Source organism: Micrasema longulum, unplaced genomic scaffold (genome assembly GCF_059751315.1).
Source record: "Micrasema longulum isolate JH-2025_06_02 unplaced genomic scaffold, ASM5975131v1 h1tg000522l, whole genome shotgun sequence".
Classification (NCBI taxonomy): Eukaryota; Metazoa; Arthropoda; class Insecta; order Trichoptera; family Brachycentridae; genus Micrasema; species Micrasema longulum.
Window position 1 is genome coordinate 101770 of NW_028277719.1, and position 23077 is coordinate 124846.

General features: G+C 31.3%; 1 non-coding gene across 1 annotated transcript; it reads right to left on the minus strand.

Moving 5' to 3' along the window:
- Positions 1–674: 674 nt before the first annotated feature.
- Positions 675–747, minus strand: TRNAA-AGC (transfer RNA alanine (anticodon AGC)). Its single transcript has one exon. It is a non-coding gene; the product is annotated as a tRNA-Ala (tRNA).
- Positions 748–23077: the final 22330 nt, after the last annotated feature.

The window sequence follows — 23077 nt, forward strand, 5'->3', positions numbered from 1 at the left end:
CACTTTTATCGGTCTGTTGCTCTACCTCTCCAGATTCTCACTCCCAACGTTATATTATCCGCGCTGATGAAGTCCATCTATCGCATTTTGGGCATTCCTGGTCTTCGTCCTGTGATACGGAGAGAGTAAAAGCGTTTTACAGGGTTGTAGTTGTTCATTAAAAAATATAACTTTAGGTGTGTATAAAAATGTGTATTTATTTTTCAACTAACATCGAACCTTTACAAAATGTTAGCAAGAAACAGATGGAATCTGACACATAAAAATAACTTATCTAATTTTTTGTTTTGTACGCCGTTTTGTGAAAAGGACGGAAATTATATTAAAATGGTATTTGTTACAATCAATATAGTGTAAAATTTCTGCGTAAAAATGAAATAAAAATAAACGTAAAAATGGCATTTTTTGATAAAAAAATATAATAGCGCCATCTATGAAAATTAGTTTAAGATTTTCGTTTAGAATCAACCTAATCATTTAACCTTCATATTACTAAAAAATACGCTGTTTGAAATAGTAAACGTAAATTTAATATTGTTTTAATTACACTATTTAAACCGTCTTATCAATGTTTTAATCTGTCTGACAATCAATGTTATCATCAATTAATATTATGTTAATTGATTTTGCAAAAAAAATATCAAACTGTATTTTTCAATTTAAAAAAAATACTTTGGAGGCGCCGGGTATCGATCCCGGTACCTCTCACATGCTAAGCGAGCGCTCTACCATCTGAGCTACGCCCCCAGTTACAAACGGCGACAAATAATCTAATGATGTTTAAATAAAACCGCATTTTAAATCTACGTCAAATAAATAAATTTATAATAATATTGTAAATTGCATGTAACCTAAAAAAACTACTTTCACTTGTTTACCAATGTTATTTGGAAGCATGCACAAAGAGCTCGCAGCCCGCCTAGGAATTGCTGGAGCAACTTTTAACATAATGCGTGTTGTCTGAAACTCTGGTCTATACTTGATCAAAACGAAATGCCGATTATTCAACTCTTGCTGAATGCCAGTACTCCTATCTGGGTGCGAATCTTGGCACCTTACCATAGCTCAGAACACCAAACTTCTGAGTTTTGAGAGTAAGTGCTTGAGGAAAGTATTAGGTATAAGGTGGTCCGATTTTATAACTAACGTTGAAGTCCGAGAACGGACGCAGCAGCCTCCTATAACGAGCGTCTTGAGAATGCGATGGTGGAATTGGCTTAAACACGTACTGCGCATGCGTTATGCGGGCTCGCGCCGTCCAAGAAGGCCGTCGATGACGATCTTTAGACTTTATTCGGCGGAACTAAGGGGCGCTGGATTGACTTAGAAGAACGCGAGAGTGCTGGCTGGCGATAAGGTCTCCTGGAGGTAACTGAGCTTGTGATGTCCACATGCATCCACTTAGGAGCAGATGTGGAAAAGAAGAAGAAGAAAAAAATATTGCTTGCCAGTCGTAAAGGTTGAAAAACTTAATACTTAGCCCTTTTTATATTCACAAGATCAAAGAGATATTATCTTAGAAATAAATTATAAAAATGCTCCATCAAAAATGCTACATACACAAATATAATAGCAAACAACGACACAATCACATTAAAGAAGCCTAAAAAAACGTAGGACAATCAAAAATATATATCAACGCACTTGAACATTACAATGACTTACCTTCCCACTTGAAAAATTACACTGGAGATAAATTTAAAATCAACCTAAAAAATCACATGATGACTCCACTAACCAGGCGAAATATAACATAATTAAACCTTATAATACTTCTTATATGGCCACAACGGGTTTTTTTAATAATACATTTTAAAAATAAGGGTATGATTAAAATGCAAATTTCAACAAGGGGTTTTTTCTCTATTTACCAATGCTGATAGCAATGCTGTGCGCACTGTTGATAACAATTTCAATACAAGTTATTTATATCTTACCATACCATTCCTTTTTTTTCTATCATAGTTAGGTAATCATAAAAATCCGCATGATGCGGCACGGTAACACAAAATAACACAGGTGAACTGATTTTTGTGGTAGCATCATTCTTTTTTATTTATATAATATCAGACAAATGCACTAACCAGTACACCATGAGGTTGACTTATCACCATTCGATTTTCTTTTACAGGATTTTTACCTCTGTAACCACAAAAAAAAAGTCTCCTGCCTTAATGTAAAGATTATTATGTTATGTTAAGAAAACACATAATCAATAACACTTTTTTTCCGCTCCGACTACCTTTGTTTGAAAAACGTGCACAATTGAATGATAGGAAGTCCGGTTAACCTAGACTATTTTCCTTTCTTTAATAAGTTTTCCGTCTCTGTTCAAATATATCGCACCCCCAGAAGATAGCTGTGGTATGTGTAAATTATACATTTTGCAGTAGAGCAAAAACATTTTTTTAAATATTTGTTATCCCTCGTAAATCAATGTATATTGACGTTATAATGGATGCCAATATTTTTTAATATTTGCTAATTTGCATGTAAAAATATGAGAAGAAAAACTGTAGTGTCATAGTTACTGCAGTGTTTTTTTTTATGTTTCATTCAATTGATTTGAAAAATTCTAGAGATACGTCAGTAGTCTCCTAAGAAGAAGTTAAACTGCATTAATAACTCAAAACAGCCAAATTTTGACTTACGCCAGTGTACGTCTGGGAGTGCAATATAAACGAGTATATACGTGTTTATGTATATATTTTATAAAAAAAAAATACTTGCGTTCTTATGATTTACCCAAATATTTCATTCTGAGTGTCATTTTCAACGAGTTGTAAATAACTCACTATTAGAAAATGAGAATCCAGTTTGGGTAGAGTCGGATTTGAACCACCTTTGAGCCGTGAGTCCGAGACACTAGCCACGGGACAACAACCCGATTAAATAAGAAAATATCCATTCGATGTCTTAATACAGAAGAATAGCCTCTAACATCCCACACAGTTTTTTCGGGATTATTATTATAACACGAACCTACTCGTAAAACCACTTTCTCATTTTCGTAGCGAAAAACATTTTTTTTTGGCGATGTAAGAAACCGATATGGTATTTGCGAAGAATGATTGATGAGGTACGATATAGTTTTAAAACTTTGGCAATTCCGAGATGTTTCAATAATAGATTAAAGGAATATTTACGCAGAAATAAAAAAACCAATAATACAATGAAAATGAAAAGTCTTAACTATCTACGGTAATTCAAAAATACTGCCATCATGGAGACTGGGCATGAGGTATTTTTATAATACTAAAGAGTGTCCAAACAAGGGAGGTAAAATAAACTTTAAATGAAAAGACAGTTTTTATTGAGAATATCACTTTTTTATGTAACCAAGAAGTTGAGATGCAGAAATTATGATTTTTTAAATCAAAAAAAGAAAAACCCGCCAAACTGCGAGACCGGCTTGTCAGCAGGCTTTCATTTTTAATTGAGGAAGATGTTTAAACCAATTTTTTATATTTCAAAATCAATGTACAAATAAACGAAAATAAATTGTACATAAAATTTGTATTAAAACACTATTTTTTTTAAAAATTATATGAAATTGTTTAAAAATTTTAACATGAAAATGAATATAAAAATTGCATGTAAAAAAACACGAAATGTTTACAATCTTCTTCATTTATTTCCTAGTTCAACACATTTCTCAAATTTTATTTTATGGTTTTTTATATAACGTATACCGCAAAATTGTTTTTTATAAAATATTTTTTTCTTATCGTAACTAATAATAATAAATTATAGCTATAGTAATTACTATTTCAGCGTTTACTTCGTCGAATTCCGTTACAAATATTGAATAAATACAACACGGTGGTATGTTTACGCCATATGCGAGTTTAATATAAAAATAATACGTATATGATTTATCAAAATTTCAACTATTTTCTGATCAATAGAATTTTCCGTTTAAGTCACTAAACTATTTTAACCTAATTGCCTTTGAATCCGTATGATAGCTTCTTTTTATAAAAGCATTCTCGTGTTATTTCATATTAGTCTTCTTATTTTTATAAATACAAATTATTCCTTCGATGATTGATGCTTCTTCTAATGACAAAGCTTTTTTTAATGAATTTACGACGGGTTGTGTTTTAGTAGTAGTGTCGTGGATTTACGGAAATGTAAAATGTTTTTTTTTTGTGTTATTATGGTTAGGTATAGACTTATACGAATATATAGTACAAACAGAGCAGTGCGTGGGCCGAGCTTTGCATTTTTTTGTGGTTTTACTCTTCTAGTTAATCAAACGTCCTTGAGATTATAATTGTTATATTGAAGTCTGACTTATATAGTTTTGATTTAAAGTAATTTATAAACAAATACGTTTATTTCTATTTTTATATTTATTTATTCAGATTTTTCGCTTACAAACTATAGTAAAAATAATATGACCTCACTGGGATTTCCCGTGCCGAGGACACTTAACAATATACTTTTTTGAAATTACTTTTGAGAATAAATAAAGAAGACCAACTTAAAAAACAAAGACAATTAACAAATATTCAGACCGTTTTAAAAACAAGGTATTTATGTACATCTATATTATTTATATTACAAAAAACACACAATGACAATAACAAAAACCTAACATAAGCTATACACTTGTGGAGCAGTTGGATATATCTTTAGCTTTTAAATAATAAAAAAATATTGAATATGTTCTGTAACTTGAATTATATAAATAAAACTTTTATTTTATGGGTTGGTTGGAAGAAATTGCCATTTGGCAATAAACCTGCTAATGTACAATTAAAATTATGTACAAAAAGTTAAATAAATAAAAATAAATATATTGTATCATGAGTTATCATAGTTTAATTCATAATATAAAGTTCTTATCAAACCTCATATTCTGATCACTTGCGCCTAGTGCTATTTTTTTTAACGAAAATCATTGTATTGAAGGGTTTTCTTTATTTAAAGTGAGTAAGTACTTTGATTAGGTAATTAAGCATCGATTACCCTTCTGTATTTTTTATCGAAATACTTTTTGGAGCTTTGTTTTGTAGTATGGGGAATTTGTTCAAAATTTGTCTTGGTACGAAAAGATAATGTGCTGCTACGGTGGTTGGTGTGTGTTGATTTTACAAAAAAATAAATTGAAAATGTTTGGTTTTCTGCTATATTTAGTGTACATATTTTTATTTATTTTCATTTTATTTTTATTTAATCCACGAAGTACACAATTTTATCATGGCACAACTATATGTTTTTATGCTCCGGCTTGTTAGATTATTCCGTGTTAGGTCAGGACTCTTCTATATATAAATGTTTTATAACACGTTAATGATAAGGTTAATTCGAATTCTTATTCAAATATACACACTTTCATACAGATCAATCAATGTTACTTTTTAGACAACTGAAGATAACTTTGTTAACTTATCATTTCAATACGGGCCATGGCTAGACCCGTATTACAATCGTAAGTTAACAGAGTCATCTTCAATTGTCAATAAATAAAAATTATCTATATTCTATTTAAAATTCTCAACTCACCATTTGATGCGCCTGAACTAATGAGCTCAATAAAATTAAATATCCCAACTAGAAACCTCAGACAAAACTAACTCTTTCATACCGATAACCATAGAACTAACTATGGTTTTCATTCCCATATGCCCAGAATTCTTAGGTCTGCCAACAAACATACCAATCTTGATTTCTTCGATAACAAGTTGTCTTCTTTCAAAGATTTTAGATTCAGTGATTTTTTGTCAAACGATCACTGAATCAAATTCAATTATAAACCCCTCTCTCTCGCTTCCACTCACACAAAGTCTTTTATATACCATTGAGTCTTTCTATTTTTTTTATAATAATTTTCTATGTATAAATATGTCCTTAAAAATACCCATTGGGCGTATAAATAAAACAAACAAAATAAAATAAAATAAAATTAAATTAAATTAAATTAAATTAAAATAAAATAAAATAAAATAAAACAAAATAAAATAAAATAAAATAAAATAAAATAAAATAAAATAAAATAAAATAAAATAAAATAAAATAAAATAAAATAAAATAAAATAAAATAAAATAAAATAAAATAAAATAAAATAAAATAAAATAAAATAGAAATAAAATAAAATAAAATAAATTAAAATAAAATAAAATAAATCAAATAAATAAAATTGAAGAAAACTCTGTTAACTTTCCATTGTAATCAGAGTCTTGGGCCCGTATTCTGATCACGACGAAGGTTCATTAGATAATGTGTTAGAGAAAGCACGGATGGCAATTACCCACGAATTGAGATATAATTTTTCATTTCCGATAAATATAACGATGGGTGATATAAAAATCAATCCAGTTTTTGCGTCCATTACGATAAATCTTTTTGTTATCTTGTCCCCGAATAGAAGATTTGATTTGTTACAAAAGTTTCTAGTCCATTTATCAAATGCAAATATCTTCGGCAGGTTGTGAAGAAGCAATACTTTAAAGTGAGTGGAAGGAAATGTGAGGGGGGGAATCTTTGGGGAATTCCCCTCCAATACCTGATTCCTTTCATCAAAAGACTTATTCAGTGAAGAGACCCAACAAAACTTTTCAATGCAAGATATCCACAAAAGGTATTTTCGACAAAATTTCGAGTCCGTTCGATTGACGAATCTCTTAAGATATTATAATGAACCTTTACGTTAGTAACACGATCATTGAATTGATTCGAACTATTCCAAAAAGATCTTCCTTTCAAGTACTCAGATTGTGTCAGTTCTTTTATCAAATCTATTTTATTATATCTGACCTATTTACATCAACAAAAAAATCTAACTACTAGACTCGAATGAAAATAAATGTTTATTATTAATCAATTCATCGTGGTTGATAAACAAAGAAAATCCGTTTTTAAATTTGTTGCAACAGAGAGGAAAAACATTTTTCAGAAGGGAATATGGGAGTCTAGGCATTTACAGGGCTTATGACTTGCCATTGGCTAGTTTAAGTGGCCACTTTACACACTGTGTAACATTCACTATTCTGTCTATGTTTGAACATCTACATTTCCTCAACTCTTCCATCTGTTACCAATGACAGGTCATAAGCCCTGTTAATGCCTAGACTACCATATTTCCTTCTCAAAATTGTTTTCCCTCTATGTTGCAACAAATTTAAATATAAACCTTATTAAATTCTCCCTAGGGAGAAAATCCAGCCAGTTTGCAAGCATTTGAACATACTCAAAACATTGTTGAAAAAAAATCCATTTTCATATCTACTATAAACATACTTAGGTAATAGATTTCTATGGATTATGTCTAGTCTGCCTGTGGTACAACCTGTTTTAAGGCAGACATTTTTATGGATTTAAAAAAAAAATATATTTGATATATTTCAATAAATTGTTCCGTTAAGTTAACGTGACCATTTTTTTTTTTACAATCCATGGCCAAAAAAAATATGTTTAATACTCATTTATCTATCGTTACTGCTTTAAATTTAACTTACATTGTCCGCATTTCAATATAAATACAACGTTTCGTGACTTCGAAAAAAACTATTTGAGCGGTATAAAATGAAACATTTGTCAGTGAATAAATCATTTATTTACGTTTTAATATGTTTATGATAATACAGTAATTAAATTCCGGATTGGTTAAATATATTATAAAACTACCTCTCCTGCACTCCTCCACATTTTTTTACTTATTCCTAAACTTCTTACTTATTTAATATTTTATGTTTTTCTCTTCATTGTGTAACATTTTCTATCATTATATTTGTTAAAAACATTAACTAAACGTATGCGCTAGTTTTTTCATTTTATTCTTTTTAATTTATTTATGTATTTATTTATTTATTTACGGTTCCATAAACCTTTTACATAATCATAATAAAACCAGTGAAAAAAAAACAATAAAAATAACATATAATATTAAAAAAAGAACGAAAACACCGAGAAAAGTATACAATGGTAAACAGTATTTTTTTATAAAAAGAAATATTACATTTGTAACAAATATTTACCTTTATAAGAGAAAATAGCAGATTTTAAAAAAGAGGAAGAGAAGCATTTATTTTTTCACATAACATCTGTTGTTTTTCCTAAAGATGACGATGCATAGCTTAAAATCCTTTCTGCTGGCCCCTCCGGATAATCAGTAAGGTTCTTTGTAATAAATTTAATCATTTTTGGAATAACTCGTAATATTTCCCACATCAACATCAACAAATTTCTAGGCAAACGAACCTAATTATGAAATTTTACAAAAAGTAATAAGTAAAATAATATTCCGTTCGCCGTTATATTATAACTCTTTGAAAAGGACAGAATCCGGCAAGTTACGAGATTTCACAAAAAGTTAGTAATGAAAATGTAAAATATTGGGTTCTCCACTGTTATATTTATAATATTTGAATGGAATCAGCATGTTTTAAGTTTTAATTTTTTTTAGTCTTAGCGAACAAGTATCGTCAAACACTGAGAACATTTTTTAGTAGCGTAAAATAAAATATTTCGAAAAACAAGGCCGCGTAGCTTTGATACGTTGGAAAAGTTTTGGCAGTAAAATAATCTTACTACTGTTATATTAAAATACTTTGAATTAGACAGAGTCCGCCTAGTTACGAGATTTTTTGAAAAATAAGTATTTAAAATGCCTAATGGTATATTTTAAATATGTTAGTTTAACAGAGTATAGACACCAGTTCGTCATGTTTTAAGTTACATTTCTAATCTTAGCCAATAAGTCGAGTCGAGAACATCGAGTCATGATCGCCAAAATCACCAGTCGAAACCGACCAAAACAATAACTTATAGGAGAACACTTCTTCCTCAAAATTAACAAGAAATACACTTGACAATCAAACTTTTTTCAATAAAATAAATATGCTAAACGAAATTTTGTTCTCAAAGTAAATTCCTTGATAATTTACCGATAAAATATTCAACAATAAATTATTTTTTTCGATCACAATGTTTTGCCCAGCATAGCTCGATATATCAAAGAACATTTTTTCAAATACGATTTACGCCTCGTAAAAGAAAAGAAAATATATTATTGTTATCAAAAACATTTTTCATTTTGTGGTATAACATTTACCACTTATTTGTCTATAAATTTGTATATATTTGCATTATATAAATAGTAACGCGTGTAATTATAAGTTAGTTAAATTCCTGACGATGAGGTAGTAACCTCGAAACCGGTCAAAGTGTAATTAAAAAATTAAAGTGGTTTACACAAATTTATAAAAAAATAAGTGAAAAGAAAATATTTTGGAGAAGTTTTGACGGTTAAATATTATTATACAAATATTCAATAGGACAGAGTATAGCTACCAGTTCCTCATGTTTTAAGTTACGCTTCCAGTCACATCGAAGGGGAAATAGCCAGTACTGAAATTAGCAGTAGTGAAAGGAAGTTAAATATTCCCGAAAAGGGATATAATCCCCTCCTTCCTGTCAGCTGAATTTTTAATCTGATTTTCCTTCTTCCCATTTGCTAAGCCAACTGATTAATTCGAGCGAAGTGAATACAAAGATTTTTGAGAAATAACAGTTTTCATATTTATCACAAAAACAACTCTAAATTTTTCATGATTAATTGTTTCAGGAGTTGAATTCAGTAATTAGAAACAACTCTTTATTTATTTATATTTTACGACAGAGATAAAAAACATTTTCATTTTATAGAAGAGAAAAGAGAAGTCTCGGCATTAACAGGGCTTATGACCTATCATTACCTGGTTTATTAAAATAAAATAAAACCACCACAACAGGCCAAGATGCCTAATCGCAGTGGTGAATTATAGCACAAAACACCCAGGCTAGAGAAAAATTACATTTAGTTTTGGTCTTTTCACCGGGAATCAAACCCGGAACCTTCCGTGCGTAAGTCGAAAATCTTAATCACTACACCAAGGAGGCCGCCGTTTAAGTGGCCACTTCACATGCGACGTAAAATTCATCATTCTGCCTATGTTTGAAGATCCATATTCCTTCAATTCTTCCACCTGTTGATCTTTTTGAAGTTAAAAAGCTGAAACCTTTATTAATGCGGGTGAAATTCTAACTTAATTATTTCACCTACATACTCGGAAAAGCCTGAAAATATTTTTTCAATATTTGTACTTTATGAGCCAGCTGGTTGAGACTATACTTATATATTCCTTTCTATAAAATGTTCTTCATCCCTGTTATAATCTATAAATATTAATAACCTCCAAGAGGTTTGAATCCTCTTGTCTTCGAAAAATTAGATAGACTCAAAATATTGTAGATAACTCTTCATTTGTTTAAAAGCCTAATGCCTTGTTGCTAATAGCTGATCAAGTGATCACGTTTCACATTTATTTTTACCACGACAGCAGTCAACAAGTATCGTATCTATGGTAACGAGGAAAATGAGTAGTTACATTTATTTATTGCAAAAACATATATATAAACATAAAAAGTAACATATCCTAAACTCTTTGATACCAAAAAAACTGTGTTGAGTTGGGATGCTACATAATGGATCATTCTAATTTGAAATGCCCACATCTTACCAATTTTTTCAGTTACGTTAACAGCACTGTTTTTGACAATCTATTAAAGTTTGACAACGATCGGATGCTCAGTATTCTGTCAGCGTCTGTTTGAGTGAGTTGAAAAATTGCTGTGTGGCGATTTTTACAATGCATAAAAAATTGACACAACGAGCGTGCTTAAATTTTGTGTTGCAAATTAAATTTCGTGTGCCAAATTATTGATAACATTGAATAAAGCCTTTAAATTTTGAATCTTGTATGTTGAAAACACGGAAAAACGAATGGTATAAGAAGTTAAAAGACGTTCGTGAATGCTTAAATGATGATACACATACTGGACGTCCAGCAACGTCAAGTACCGAAGAAAACATCAAATCGGCAAAGAAAATTGTGTTAAAAAATCGATGCGTATCAATCCAAAAGCTTGCTGTGTTATTAAGCATCTCATCATTGAGATGTTTTGGGTTTGAATCGCGTTACTGCCCCCTTGCTCCAAAAACACTGAAAAAATGTGGAAGGACAATTCGTTGATTTTACACCACGATAAAACGCCGTTACATACAACGGTGATTGTTTCGGAGTTTTTTGGCAAAAAATCAACTAATCACATCAACCAAGCACCGTATTCTCTAGACCAGACTCAATCTGACCTTTTTTTTTTTCCCAAGACTAAAATTGCTATTAAGAAGAACACGCTTTCAGAAGATTGATGCCATAAAAGAGAATCCGTTTCAAGAGCTAAAGGCCATACCTTTGTAGGCCTATGAAAAGTGAATGGACAGTTGGATTCAGCATCGGCATAAATTTATCTTCGCAAATAGTAAATATTTTTAAGGGGATGGTAAAAAAAATATAGAAAATTGAAATTCTACGTTTTTATGCCAAATTCCCTTTTATTTTCGATAATTAGGTATATTTTATTATAAAATTCAAAAATAACAATTATGACGTCAATTCTATATTATTATCTGACTAACACGCAGCTATTTGTGTGCATATTATTATGTTTTTTTTAGCTCACACAAATTCCGTGTATTTATTTTATCAAGTATTACGAAATGGAAAAAAATATTTATGAAGAAAAAAACATATCAAAATTTAAAATAATGGTCAAGACATATGTGATAAACAATTTATAAATTAAATATATTTGCAATGTTAGTTAGTTAATTATTAGAACACACATAACAATATGTATGATATGTGTGCCCTATTTTAAGATTTAAATAAAAAAAAAAAAAAAAAAAAAATACCGTTGATGTAAATGAATACACTAGATGCAGACGTAATCACTAAGCACCTGTCTTGTGTTCCATTTTCTATTCAACTTAAGATCCGAAACTTAACTTGGAGTCAGTAAACTTGAAGTATCATAACAAAACGCGACATATTTTTTTTTTATTTGACACTTTATATACATATACAATATATACACATAAGGGCGGGCATATTGCCTTGTTAATTGCAATTTCTTCCTACTTACCCAAACCGTTCAGTTTGAGAAAATTATAAATAAATGGACATATTGAATCTTACAATTTTATACAAAAATTAAAAACAAAGATTAACAAAATACAAATATATATAAAAAAAATTAACACTTTACTATGAAGAGGGGAAAGAGGTGGGAAGGAAAGAAGAAGAATAAAGGAACAATTTCAATATTTAGATAGTGACATTTTATTCTTGACTTGAATGTAAATAAAGAAGGCGTCTCTAACATTAGTGAGTAGATTATTCCACAATCAAGCGGCTACTACTGTGAAAGAGGAGGCAAGAAAATTTAGAGCGATGACAGGGTATTAAAAGGGTTCTCTCGTTACTAGAACGAAGAGATAGTCCGTGTTGTGAAAGAGGTACATACAACTTTGAATTCGCAGTAAACTGGCATAGACAGTTTCTTTTTTACTCTACTACGCGTTTTGCACGACAACGATCATTTTTCGGAACAGTCTCAAAAAAACGTTCTATGAAGCATCATCTTAATTTTATTATACCTCAGTGATCAAACCTCGTATTTTGTTTCGGTTATAGAGGTGTAACCTCAGAATAAAAATTCTCTAGAGAAGCTCTTTAGCTCTATTCCAAAGAACAAAAGCGATCATAATTTTTGGTTTGGTTATGAGTTTCACAACAAATGTGTAACGAACGGTTTCGGTTTTCGCTTACAATTCTCGATCTAAGTACTTATGGCCTACTTACTTCGTATTTGATAACCATTTTTTTTCCTATGGACGACTCTATTAGCCAGTGGTGTGTCATTACTCTAAAGGTGTACCGTTCACTTAACATTTTAACTGTCGATATATTAAATTGTATGCTCGACATATCTATTTCTTATCGATTTTTAAACAATATTTTGGATATGCCTAAAATTTTACGATCGTGTTGAATAAAAGCCCTAAAGTCTGTTCATTATTACAAAATTTTCTAAATAAACAAACCAGCCGTGTGATATCCGACGGAAAATAGCCTATTTCACACTATTATCTTAATCTAAACGGCACGGTTTAATTTTAGTGCATTGAAATTTATTTGTTTAGTTGGGACCTATTTAAATTTGATAATATTTATGTTTCTCGTTTTTTTTTACGAAACTCTATAATTTATGATTTTAGTAAAAATATCAATAAAAACGACTCGGTTGATACATATGTTTTTTTTTTAATTTACCCGAATATTTCAATTGTAGTGACCATTTTTAATGAGTTGTAAATAACAGAACTCACTATTAGAAAATGGAAATCAAGTTGGGGAATAGTGGAGTTTGAACCTCGGACCTCTGATCTGTACGCCTGCAACACTAGCCAAAGGACCACAACCCGATTCACATAATATAGCAAAACTTAACAAAAAAGATTTTAATTAACATTTTATCAAAATCATTATTTAAATTTAGCAAGTACTCTCAGGTAAAAATCCTGCAAAAAGAAATTTCGGTCTCATGGTGTCCTGGTTATTCAATAATTGTAAAATAATAAATAAACATCCACCTTATTTTATTTTATCATACCGTGTAGATTTTTGCGGTGGTATAAAATGGGCCAATCATGCGATATCTCGCAGTGGGCTCGTGGTTTGCACGTGCACAGTGGTCCAGTCTCCATGAATGTACGATGAAAGGTTTTTGGCGAAACATTAATTTGTCAACAGAAAAACAAATGCCACTTTCATAAATATAAAAGTAAAAACGAACATAAATATCTGCTTTTAGTCGAATTAATTGGCTTTGCTTATTCTGCTCTTTATGTTGTGTTCTTAAATTCGTGAATAAACAATCGTTTTGTCTGGCGCTCTGCATAAGCCGTTTTAACTAAAATGTGTAGTTTGTCTGCGTCTTCTCCTTTGTCTTTCGTAGTTCATTGAATTGAATGAGCCAATGGTTTAGTTGTTTGAATTGTCAGACAGAAATAATAATGGTATGTAGTTAACTTTAAGTCGGGGAACTTCTAATGTAGTTTAGTATTACTTTGTCGTGTTTAGTTATTTTATACGTCTGAATTATTTTTCTAAAAGAAGCCAACCTAATCAAATGTTATTGTTAATATTTATGTATCTATGGAGTTAAAAAATCAAATATGTTTTTTTTTCAGATATGAAAAGTTAATTACAAACTCACCCCAAAATACCGAAGAAATGAAAATAAAAAAAATAAAAAAGTATAGTATGATAGTGTAAATATTTATAGATAACACTTTTGAGAATAAAATGTAGAAGTATAAACATCGACATAGCTTAAGAATAAGCATTTGCTAGTTTAAGTACCAGCACTTTTGCTGATTGGGAATATTTCGTAAAAATAAAATAAGTACTGTAATGTAATATGTAAAGTTTAAAAACCTTGTATTTTGTCATAAGTAAATAAATAAATTTAAAAAATTAAAAAAAGTAATCAGTTTACAAACTATGTTAAAACAATTGTATTTCTTTATTTCTCGCTTTTTTTAAATGTTGAAATAATGTATTAGGAAATCGGCTTTCTCGCAAGCAGAGAAATAAAATATAATGTTGCAGTTTTCGTCCATAAAATTATTACGGGGCCACATATTTCTATGTTTAGGCGGATAAATAATACAGTTTTGAGTGTGAAATAGAACCAGAATCCTGGAGAAGTGTTTTTGATCCGATAACTGCTCTTCAGGTAAAAATTCTGAAGAAGAAAAAACGAATGGAGAAACTTCCACATCAAAGCGTAGTAGTTTGCGTGTTCTCCCGCAAATGTTGAGGTCTTGAGTCCGATACCTGACAGAGCAGACTTGCAATATTCATTTTGAAGGTTGTTTAAACTGCAATATTTTATTGTTCCTAGGAAGGCACCTGATGTGTGAGACTGATCATTCTACCTTTCAGTAACACATGATCGTATACGCTGCATTTTGTTTACAAATATAGTGCTCTTTGCATCACTGGGTATGGCTTTGATAATAATGAAGATTGTACTTGAAGATCGTGATGAAGATCGTACATGAAACTAGAGATAAAAAAAATAAGATAACTAATGATGGGGAACGGAGTCTTGGAGAAATTTAGAGAAACTAATCAAAGGTGGTTTAAAGAGTCCAATGAATTACCTGAAGAGTCTTAAAACTCAATGTTCTGGGGTTTAAATTTGTAAACACAATAAGAAATCTGAAGAATAATATAAAGCTAATAGTACATTTTGGTATCTATAAAATTAGATGTACTTCTATTTTTTTCTTTTTTTTTCTTTAAAAAAAAATAATATTTGTGTTCTTATGATTTACCCAAATATTTAATTTTGAGAACCATTTTCAACGAGTTGTAAATAACTCACTATTAGAAAATGGAAATCAAGTTGGGGTAGAGTGGGATTCGAACCACGGACCTTTGAGCCGTAAGTCCGAGACACTAGCCACGGTACCACAAGCCGATTCGTTTCGTCAATTGGTTTATTACTGGTTTATATTAGTTTTTAAGATGTTATGAACTACGTTTGCAGACTGGATGGGTTTCCTCCCTACGGAGTTATTTAGATCTAAATTTGTGGCAACAGAGAGAGAAAACATTTATGAGAAGGGAATATGGAAGTTTAGGCATTTAAAGGGATTATGACCTGTCATTGGCCAGTTTGAGTGGTCACATTACACACTGTGTAACATTCACCATACTGCTTATGTTTAAACATCCACATCTCCTCAACTCTTCCATCTGTAAACTTTATCTATCATTTGGTTGAGATTAATCCGGCTGAACCAATTTACCTACTAGGCAACTCCTGAAAACAATTCTCCAACAATGATAAAAGTTTCAGCTCTTTTATTTCGCAAAAGTCAATAGATGGAAGAGTTAAGGAAACGTGGATATTTTGATATGGGCAGAATGGTGAATCTTAAACTGTTATTCTATGTTCTCTTCTTAAAAAGGTTTTCACTCTCTGTTGCAACAAATTTAGATGTTATGAACTAACTTTGTAAAGTGTAAAAAAATCGTAATTGAGATTGTCATAATATACAGTGCATATACTTACATTTATGAATTTTGTTGGCTTTACGGCCTCAACGAAAATATTATTCAAGACATTTTCGTGTCATGTTTTTAAATTGCTGGTCGTTTATTTAATAAGGGGGCCATGGGACTTATGAATAAGAATAGCGTTGTTCTTTTGTTTCCTTAAATTGAGATAATGTGAAAAAAATGTAACGAAAGTAAATTGTTCGCTTGGAAAAATGGGTTCCTGAGTTAAGTAACGTGAGTGTTTATAATAAGCGTTTTGTCAACAGGTTTTAAATGATACTAAAAATGTGGAATTTAAGAAACAAATAACTTTGGGAAAACATTTGAGGATTTTGAAAGAATTATTTAAAATGCTTATGGTAGTGAAACTTTTGTGTTTACCACAAAAAAATTACATAAGCCATCAGTGACACAAAGAGCTATGGAAAGAAGAATTCTGGTAAATTGTTGAGGGACGGAAGAACCAGCACATGTATATTGTACAAGAGCGCGATCAAAGGTCATCGATGTGATCCACAAGGTTACCAACCAGAAATGGAGCTGAGCAGGTCTTATAGCCAGAACCACAGACTCTAGATGGACTAAAAAACTCCTGGAATGTTGATCCAGAACAGGCGGAAGAAGTGTCGGCAGACCTCAAACATGATGGTTTGTTGAAATAAAACAAATTGCGGGAAGTGGTTAGATGCGGTTGGCTCAGGATAGTGAGATGTAGAAACTTAAGGGGGAGGCCTATGTTCACCATTGGACAAGAGATGGCTGATGATAAAAGTTTCAGCTCTTTTATTTCGCAAAAGTCAATAGATGGAAGAGTTAAGGAAATGTGGATATTTTGATATGGGCAGAATGGTGAATCTTAAACAGTGAGTAAAGTGGCCACTCAAACCAGCCACCATTGGACAAGAGATGGCTGATGATGATGATGAAAAAGATTGTGAGTTATGTTGCACCAGAGAGGGAAGATATTTTCGAGAGGGGAGTAAGTAACCCTTATTCGTCTTCGTTGGAACAATATGCAGTGGCATTGATTGGTTTGTGATCACATTACGATTTGTGTAACATTCACCAATCAGCCTATATCTGAACAGCCATATTTGCACAATTCTCCCATCTGTTGATTTCTGTGAATTAAAAGAGCTGCAACCCTTATCTGTAAATGCCTAGACTTCCATATTCTTTCCTTAAAATGTTTTTCCTCGCTGTTGCAGTTTTTTTTACCCTTGAAGCAGTCTTGTTTACAAAGATTTGGGCAAACTCAAAATATTGAAAGTAAAATACAGCAATAATAAATTCTTCCATTTTCTTATTCAAAACCATCAATTTTCAGTTCGCTGGACGCGGAGGAATAAATATTACTTAGTAATTCATTATTTCATCTTCTAGGAAATAATTATGTAAACATAACTGTATTCTTCTTAGTCAAATAAATTAAAAGGGTTTTCTCAGTACGATCAATTCATAATGGTGTTAAAAAGTGTGTACAACCCTTTTAGACGTGTTTTCGTAGTTAACGACGACAGGGTGACCCAAAGGCCATTTTGTAGATTAAGATGGCAGTTAAATGCACAGAACTATCGGCCATTTTGGAGACGGCAGGCTGTTCTGAAGATTTAAATATAGGGTTCTGTCCGAAGAACGAAAAACAAGAGTATGCTGGTAGGAAAAATGTGTAGTACACTGTGTTCCAAACACTGATGTATAAGTAGATAAGTGAGATTAGTTAAAATATTGTGAAGAAGTGATAGAATGTAAATGTTTTTTATATCCCTACTACTGAGCTAGTCTAGTTGCATATGAAATATTAGGTTTTTATTTGGAAAACAGCAAGGAGAGTCATTTATTTGATCAAAAGTAGACGTTATGTTTCTGTTACATAGGCTCTGTCGTAACGTTCTCGTCTTTTCAGTGTTGTAGTTAGTATTTCTTGTCACGGTGTCCGACAGAGACACTGTGGAGACATTTCAATGTAATTATTTATGCGTTCCAAGCTGCGCATACTAATGCTGTAACTGCATTTATACTGGCTATGAGTTAATAAAATACGGGGTTTTCTGATCTTGTCAATTATCTAGAAGTTTCTTCTCTGAAAGAATAACTTTTATAAATAAACTAATTATAATTTATTAAAAATTACCCTGGAAAGGTATGTCCCTTCTCATAACTATAGTGAAAAGATATGGTGGGATAATCGGCTATGGCCTTGTTAAGGAACTTTTCCGCATTTGCTTTAAGAAGAGGAAACCACAGAAAACTCATTCAGGAGAAGCCGGACAGGCATTGACAGGCATCAACAGACCTTCCGTTCCACTTTGAGAGTATTCAGCATTTTATGTCCTATTTTTATTTATTTCAACAATTACCTTTGCTCTTTTACCATGTATGATTTTAACTCAAGCGATAAGTCTTTATGACTTATTACTGTTACGATATCTTCTAGGTCCTCATCCAGACTTACATCGCGCCTCTAGCTACATTCGCTCTTAGCTGAAAAAGGAACAGTGCATCAACAAATGAACATCTTGGGGTGTCTGATCATCACATGGACAACTATTGATTTTCGAGAGCCAAAAGTGGTGAAGATAGCTTATAAAACCTCCGTGGCCAGTGAGAATTTGAGTCAGTTCGTAGCTAACTCGCTGCATTTTCCTGAAATCAAAGGCATGAAAGATTGTTGGAAAAAATATTTTAGTTATCTAGTAGTTTCACTTAAATACCGGTCATTCTAGAGCTTAAGAGTGTTGCTTTCTATATTTTTTTTTGGCAAAACTTAAAGGAAAGTTGGCAAAATCAAGAATATTCTTGAAGGTAGCTTCTCGAGCCTTTCCATCTGCTTTTTCATTCACTTGAATTCCGCAGTGGCTTCTTATCCATCCGATATACACATTCTGTGATCTGGATTTTAGTTTTTGTATATCTGTATAAATGTTCATAATAAGAGGGTTGACTGAATTTCGATCAGCTATTGCTTGGACCCCTGATTTACAGACTGTCAAAATCATAATTTGCTTCCACCGGTTTTGAAGTTTCTGAAAAACGTAAACTAGAGTTTCTCTGATTGCAAATATTTCCGCCTGAAAAATAGAGCAGAAATCATCAAGTTTTAGCTTTCTTGCCGACAGCTATCTCATGCCATCAAAGGGTGCAAATGTTGTACATACCTTACCGTTTAAGAGACTGCCGTCAGTAAATATTCTTAACTCTCTCTGCACCATTTCCAAGTAGTCAAGATCTATCCGGTAGCACTCAGCAGGATGCGGTAAGAAGAAAAAGCTTCTGGTTTCCTGTAATATCTATCATTTGGCAAATCCTGTATAGTAAGGCTGTTTTTTAAGTCATATAAGAGACATAAATCCACTCAAAGTTTTATCAGATTCTAAGAATATTGTTCTAAATCAATAAATTTATTAAAATGGAGAAAAAGAACGTTTAATAAAAAAAAATACAAATGTTTAGGCATTTACAGGGCCTATGACCTGTCGTTTGCTGATTTGAGTGGCCACTTTAAACACAGTGTAACATTCATCATTCTGGCTCATGTTTGAACATCCATGTCTCTAATTTATTTACGTTGGTCTCTATTAAGATATTGATCTATTTAAATGAAATCTTAAAATGATTTTGTAACAAATTAAGTCTTGAAAGATTTATTTTACTAATAGTCTTTTTTGACATTTAAATCAAGATTAAAACGTCACTTTCTAAATATTCCAGTTTTTAATTTTTGTTTCAAATTTTGTATAAAACTACAAGATTCCGTATTTATATACTTAAAACAAGGTAATTTTTATTATCATAAACTGAACAGTTTGGGTAGGTATGACGAAATTGCCTTAAGGCAATACCCACCCTTATATGTAAACAAAATGTATACGAATACAAAGTGTTTAGTTTAGTATATTATTTGCATAGGATTCATTGAATCACTTATGAACTTCAATAAATTACAACTTAAATAAAACAATTCTACAATTAGTCAATTCAATACAATAAATGAATATATCCAAATCAACAACACAATCAAAATCAACAAACTGAAATCAATCAAGACGAATCTAATGCCAAACTGTTCTTGTCCTGCAAATATTCTTTGACTCTAAAGTGGCTCTTACCAAACAGCCTGTGCTTGACAAAACCTTTAAAACTGTTGGTTTTTAAAGCCTCAATTTCAAAGGGTACTTTGTCAAATCAAATACAGTTTGAAGCAAAACAATAATGATTTTTTTGGAGTCAAGTAGTGGGCAGAGCAAACAAGCAAAGATTTCGACATGCTCAAAATATATTTGCAGTTCTATCACTTAATATAAACTTATGGCATTTTCTCCATAGTTTATATTTAGCTATGTAACTTTCTCATTATTAATCAAGAGTTTAACCTGGCAATGTTTTGCCATTGCTAGATTTAAGTTCATAATCATATATACATATACATTTAATGAACACAATCTAAAGTTTGATGTCAATTTTTGTATGTTGTTAAAATTAGATATGTACATTCACATTATTATTTTTGTGTTCCGGATTACATAAATTGTGAGGATATGCAGTGAGAGAAATTGTGATAAATATGTAGGTATTTGAAAGATGTTTTTTTTTCAGTTTCTGTCTCGAAGATGCCTACCTGATGCTATGCGAAAAACACAACTGCATTTTGGACCTTTTATGCCTAACTAAATTGACGTTTCGTTGTCCCATTTTCCGCACCTCAAAACTGAAGCGATTTATTATTTTTTTAAAACAGAGTATCAGAATGAAATTTCCTGTATCGTTATGTTCTGTGTTTTTCAAAAATAGTTATCATATCTGTATATCGTGCACCCAAAGACCGCTGATTTAACTGGACTTTTTATGGGTTTTTGGATGGTTCGAGTTCCGATAGTAAACTATTCATCGATAAAACAAAACTATTCATATTAACATATTACAACAGAGATGAAGAACATTTAAGAGAAGGTAATATAGAAGTCTAGGCTTCTACGGGGCTTATGACCTGCCAATGGCTGGTTTAAGTGGCCACTTTACACACTGTGTAACATTCACCATTCTGCCTATATTTAAACATCTATATTCCTTCAATTCTTTCATCTGTTGATGTTTGTGAAGTTAAAGAGCTGAAACCTTTATTTATGCGGGTGAGATTCAACTAATTTAATTATTTCACCTACATACTAGGCAACGCCTAAAAATTTTATTTTTTCAATTTCTATACTTCTTCATGGACCAGGTAATTTATCAACAATATTTTGAGTTTGTTCAAATTTTTTTTTTATAAATAATATATAATAATTCAATTAGATGAATCAGAAATAATTCAATTAGATGAATCTCACCCGCATAAATAAAGGTTTTAGCACTTTAACTTCACAAACATCAACAGATGAAAGAATTGAAGGAATGTTCAAATATAGGCAGAATGGTGAATGTTACACAGTGTGTAAAGTGGCCACTTAAACCAGCCATTGGCAGGTCATAAGCCCTGTAGAAGCCTAGACTTCTATATTACCTTCTCTTAAATGTTCTTCATCTCTGTTGTAATATGTTAATATGAACAGCTCCCCAGGGAGTTGAATCCAAAACTATTCAGTTAAGTAAACCAAGTTTTCAATTAGTAGTGTTTAAGTCCATTATAGGTACGGTATTTTCGACTGTTCTACATTTTTATACGTGTTTTTTTTTTTCAATTTATTTATTAATGCATTTTTTGATAAAATCTTTGCCCAGCCAACAAGGGAACGTGCCCCGTTTCAAACAAGGCAATTACATTTTAATGCATGTATAACAATTTACTTTTATATATTTAGAAAATCTTAAAAATCAACATTAATTTTATTTATTATTTTGATTCACAAACAATAAAAAATACATTTTACATTGATATAATAATTACACATTGTTATTACAGTTATACAAACTAATAATACAGTAATTCCAATTAAAATAGAATGCAGTTTTTACTCGAGTGCAAAAAAAAACTTTAAATTTACTTAGCCCTGCTTTGTTTTCATAGCTTTTTTAATATGGCAGTGTTGTTGTTGTCTGGTATTATATTTGTGTATTTCAGCATTTTTGTTTACTGTTATGCCATCGTTTTGTACGTTCCCAGTGCAATTTTGTTTACAGTTTTTACGATCTCAATTTTTGTCAAGTTTTTTATGTCGAACTGGAGTGTTTTTCGAACAGTTAATGCACCATCAGGAGCCAATAAGGGTTTGATGATGATAATACATATTTCTATATTCGATTATATACGACGTACCTTCGGAGTTCTATGAGACGCGAAACCCTTTCAGACCGAACAGATCCCCTAAGCTTTTATTGACAATTTGCTAAAATGTTTGCTTATTGGCGTACTACCGGGTAAAGGGTTAAGTTTGGTTTTACGAACCTGGGGGTGAGTTTGTTTAAACTTTAAATGCAGTTTAATTAAAAGCTTTGGCCACTTAGAGGATTAGGAATCTGTGACCGATGGGAACAGAACGTGAAGGGGGAACATAATCCATAGATTATGTTCTAATTCATATGCAAATGGCAAACGTCTTTATGCGTTGTGTCAATCAAGCCCTAATTATTATAAAACTTCTGTTCATAAGGATTTGTTCCTAAGTTCAATTTGTTGAAGGGTTAAAGACAGAAATACGATTTCATTATCTTCAAAATTATACATCATAATCAGTAAATACGATTTATCACTAAGGTATAGTTAGATGGAAATGATGCTTTATAAAACGATAGTTTGAAGTTGTGTTTTAAAAAATGAACGTTTTCGAGAATTCTGGTTTTACTTCACACGTAGGATTGTATTTTTCATCTGCCCGGACTGGGAGATTTTGTAATATATGTAAAGGTAAAGCGATCAGTATTACACTTCATGTGCCAGTCCATGGACTAAGAAATATTGCAGTGTAAAAATATAATTTTAAAGAAATACTGTAACGTAATCTTGTTAACACTTTGTATCCCGGAGCTAGGTAAACACGTGATTATATAACCACGCGTTATGTCCCGGTCCCGTGTTTTCACGTGATTTACCAGCTGTTCAAAAATGTGCATTTTATTGACATCTAGTGACTTTTATTAGTATTTTTTCGCGGTTAATAAACTACATGAAAACACGGAA